This window comes from Vulpes vulpes, chromosome 5, assembly GCF_048418805.1.
Source record: "Vulpes vulpes isolate BD-2025 chromosome 5, VulVul3, whole genome shotgun sequence".
Classification (NCBI taxonomy): domain Eukaryota; kingdom Metazoa; phylum Chordata; class Mammalia; order Carnivora; family Canidae; genus Vulpes; species Vulpes vulpes.
Window position 1 is genome coordinate 131,615,827 of NC_132784.1, and position 5,175 is coordinate 131,621,001.

Sequence of the window (5,175 nt, forward strand, 5' to 3'; positions counted from 1 at the left end):
TCTTAGAGTTTATTTTTTCTGTTATTAGAATATCTATTATAGTTCTCTTCTGATTACTATTTGGCTAATATATCTTTTTCTAGCCTTTTACTTTCATTCAATTTGGTTTATTAAAGTGTGTTTTGTAGACAGCATATAGTTAGACTTTCCTTTTCAAATCTTTGCCTTTGATTGGAGTGATTAATCCATTTACATTTAGTATATGTGCTGCCGAAGCGAGCACAATCCATTTACATTTAGTATAATTGCCGATAAGGTACATCTGCTGTTTTGCTTTATGTTTTTATACATCTGATATTTTTTTGGTTTCTCTATTCCTCCATTAATGCCTTCTTTTGTGTTAAACATGATCTAATGCATCATTTTAATTGTCTTGTCATTTATTTTGCTATTTTCTTTTAGTTATTGTCTCAGTATTTGGGATTATCATTAACATTTTAATTTTTCACAGTCTCATTTGGATAAATACCAACTAATTCAAATAATATACAAAAACATTCCTCCTCCTCTCCTCCTTTTATTATTTTTCTAAAATTAAATCTGTGTATATCATCTGATATAAATACATATTCTTTATGTAATTTTCTTTTAAATAAGAAAGGAGAAAAAATGTTATAAATAAAAAATACATTTGTACTATCTTCTATATTCACCTACATGCTTATCCTTACTTTACTTCATGTGAATTTGACTTATTCTCTAGTGTCCTTTTATTTTATCCTAAAAAGTTCTGTTTAGTATCTCTTGTAAGGCAGATTTGCTAGTGAGACATTCTTTCAGCTTTATCTGGAAATGTCTTCATTTCTTCTTAAATATTATTTTTAAGAACAAAATCTGCTAGATAAGAACCCTCATCTTCTTTCTGTGCTTTGTGAATGTTATCCCAATGTCTTCTAGTCTTCATGGTTTTTAATGAGAAATTAGCTATTAATATCATTCATGATTCTTCCTAGTATAGGATATATTGCTTCTTTCTTGCTACTTTCAAGATTTTCTTTTTGTTTTGGGCTTTTACCAGTTTGATTATGATGTATTTTGATCAGATCTCTGAATTTATCCTATTTGGAATTTCATGGATATGTAAGTTAACACTTTGCATCAGATTTGGAAAGTTTTCATAAATTATATCTTCAAATATTCTTTCTACCCCTTTCTCTCCTCTCCTTCTGAGACTGTCATTCTACCATCTTGATGGTATCTGATAGGTCTCTTGAGATTCTGTTTTTCTTCACTCTTTCTTCTTTCTGTCCTACAGATTTGATATCTCAGCTAACCTATCTTCAAGTTTGCTAATTCTTCCTGTTACTGGCTCAAATCTGTTGCTGCTACCTTCTAGTAATTTTTTCCTTTCAGTTATTGTACTTTTCAACTCCAAAATTTCTATTTGGTTATTTTTATAGTTTCTATCTTCATCGATATTCTACAGTTGATGAGACATCATTCTCATACTTTTATTTTTTTAGATGTGATTTCCTTTAGTTGTAAGAGCATACTTAAATTATCTCATTTAAAGCCCTTTTCTAGTAAGTTCAATGTCTGGGCTTCCTCACAAGTTCCACTGATGACTTCTGTTCCTGTGGATGAGCTATACCTATTTCTTTGAATATCTCATATTTTTGTTGAAAAATGGACTTTTAAAATAATATAATGTATCAACTCTGGAAGTCTAATTCTATCCCCTTCACAGAATTTGTTATTGCTATTTTTTGTTATTGTTCTTTTTTAAAAAAGATTTTGTTTATTTATTCATGAGAGATACAGAGAGATACAGAGAGACAGGCAGAGGGAGAAGCAGGCTCCATGCAGGGAGCCGGATGTGGGACTCAATCCTGGGATTCCAGGATCACACACTAGGCTGAAGGGAGGTGTTCAAACACTGAGACACCCAGGTGTCCCTTTGTTATTGTTCTTGATGTTGTTAATGGTTTTCCTAAACTAATTATAGAAAGCCTATATTCTTTGTCATGTGTGGATACTGAATTTTCTGCACAATTAGGTTAACAGTCCACTAATTACTAGAAAGAAAGTTCCTTAAATCTTAAATGCCTGCTTATCATTCTTTGCCAAGGGCTTCTCTATATGCCTTGAGAGATGTTGTCAATCAACTCTCAAGTAGGCAGTTTACAATTTTGCTTTAGCCTTCCTTTATTGCTTGTTCAGAGCCTCAAGTTCAGTCAGCAGTTTCTTGGTGAAATCACAGATTATCAGCAGTAATGCTTGAGCCTTTGTCCTATCCAGTATGCAGCAGGACAGCCTCTCTCCTTTAGCTAATGAAGCCTCCATTGCCATTTTGAAGACAGCAAAGAAATGACTAATGCTCTCTTATTCTGTGTTTAGCAAAACACAAGACATACCCTTAGGCTGGTTTGCTTCTACAAAGAAACTTCATAGCTGTCTTGGAGGCTCTCATGTACTATATCATTGCATAAGTAGCAGAATGACAGAAAATAATTTTTACAGTTTAGTTAACTATTTGTTATAGTCATGCCATTTCCTCTATGCATGAAAATACTAGCACAGCTATCTCTTTAAAAAAAAATAATTTGCGACCTGTGGTTGTGTTCCAAAGTGGTTGCAAGATAGATTACTAAAGCAACATTTAATAGACGACTTTCTCCATCATTCCATGATTCATGTAACTTGCACTGAAATGTAACCCACAAACAGATTTAGTGTCAAATCTGGCAATAACCCTGCTCCCCCAGAAACCTTTGATGCTACATTGCCCAACTGCCAATGATGAACATTAGATTCAGAGCCCTTTGTGAAGTGGAAAAGAGCAACTACCCACAAAAGGGCATAGCACATCATTTGCACTTCATGCTTCAAAGTTGTTTCTCATAGTGGTCTCTGCAGTTATTTTTTGAAACTGAGACTTGACAAATATATATCTTACGTTCATGTCAGTCTTTTGTTCCCACACAGGTTTATTCTTGCAGCCGTCACTGAACGTAAATGACATCAGTATTTGCAAAGAGTCCCATTAGTGCCATTAGAAGGATGCTCCATTTTGCTTCCAAGTCCAAACAAGAACATTTGAAACCAGAGTAGATTTTGCACAATATATAAGCATTCCAGAAACTGTAAATACTTTTGAATGCTCCATGAATCTAAAAGATGTTGGAAATTCAGAGACCTGCACTTTAGTGGCACTAAAAATATATTTCTAAAGAGAAATATGACATGACAAATATATGGCATATCAATGTGGAAAAGTTTGAAGTATCTTTTTCGCTTTTTCTTCTTCCAACCTTTCTCATGCCTCTAGATATCTTTTTTTTTTCCAAATAGAATCTTTAGTACTACATGTCATTTTATGTTTTTGTAATATATCCTAGCATACCAGCATATTACTTCTCTTCCAGAACTTTAATACACCAGTCCACAAACATATATATGTGGCAGTCAGTGTTCAACAGCAATCCCACATGTCACTGGTGATATGATAACTTATCTGAACAGACATATCTGAAAAGTATTACCATAAGGATTTTTGAAGTCAAATTTTTGTTCTTGAAAGATTGGGATACTCTCTTCAGAAGGGGAGAAATGCTGTGTACACACAGATGATATGAAATAACACTATCATGATTGACTATAACTGGATGTGAATTCTTCTCTTCCCCACCCATAGCAGATCACTTTAAATTACATAGTTAATTCAATATATTTTGAAACACTTGAATAATCTTGGATGGTTTCAAACTGCAGTAAAGTTTACCAAGTCCAAGTTAATTGTTTATTGAAGGCTGAACTTCTTGTCTACACATGGGCACTCTCCAAGAGATGGCACTGAGACAGATGGGTTCACACACAGAAACCTAGCCTACCCCCTCAAAGGAGTGAGGGAGTGAAACCAAAGACTCCTTCATTGAGGACTCCATGATGTTTCCAGGACTCTGTCATCTGTTTCTTTCTTATCTTCTTTGTTATCAGTCACTCCGCTCCATGGCCTTGGATTCTGTTGGATTGGACTTTATCTCCCACCTTTTATTGCTGAAGAGGGAGGGAAGAACTCAGAAAATCCATTTTTTCTTTATTTGCTTCAAATGCAATCAAAGCCTAAGATAGAGCAGAGGTAAGGTGCTTGCTGTCTCCTTTCCTCAAGTGGACAATTTATGTCTCTATATGTATCAGATTGAGTGATATCAATAGTTCAATAGACTCTCCAAGATTCTCAACCCCTACTATAGGGATCCCTTCAAAACAAATCATACACAACAATAACAACAACAAAAACTAACTCAAGAAAATAGTGAGTTTTGCCTAGGCAGGCAGCACACTGGCAGTACTAGTAAAGAATTCTAAGTTGAAGAGTCCTCATCAATGTCATGAAAATAGTATGCAATTCAATGGGAAATAGGTGGTTTATTTTGCCTTTCCTGGACTGATCACACAATGGCTCTAAGTTGACTTTTGATAAGGAATACAGCAGAATCCAATGTGCTTATTAGATAGGAGTGTTGTGGATCAGCTTCTGGAAACTTTTCTATCCTAATCAGCCCTAGCCTGTTTATTTTCAAATCTATGTATCTCTCTTTTAGGCTGGTTTCCAGGTGTATCATCTGGAGATGAGTGTATTTCTAGTACCCTGCCCTTAGAATGAGGGCAAAGAAGAAGCTGACCAAACCAAAGGGACTGTATTTTAAGCATCAACTGTACCTTTCCTGGGAATTTCAATAAATAAGGATACAGCACAGATCCAACTGTGCTTTCACAAGTTCTCTCTTTTGAATTATACCATTTCAAAATTTACCTAAATATTATGTGAATTATTCCCACGTGTATGCATTATGCTGATTTTATTTTCAAATATTTTGCTTTTTTTACCCAGAAGTAAGAGACAATTTTGGCAGATTAAAAGTATTGTTGGCTGCCCAAGTGGAGACTGTCACCAAGCTCCTCAGCTCACTGAACAAGAACATATCCTATCCCAAATCTGCTTTCCAATGAGACAGAGATGTTTTCTGATTTTTACTCTTCCCAATGCAACTAATGCATTGTTTGCTTGGATATTAGACCCCAGTTAGATAGCTTTTTAACACCAATTTCATTTCTATGCTTTTAGGAATGAAAATAATTGTCTCCAGAAACCTGAACAGCAGGATATGTTTTCATACCTTACCTGGAGCCAATTTGTACTAGGAAGAATGTTTTCATGTTGCACTCCTTAAG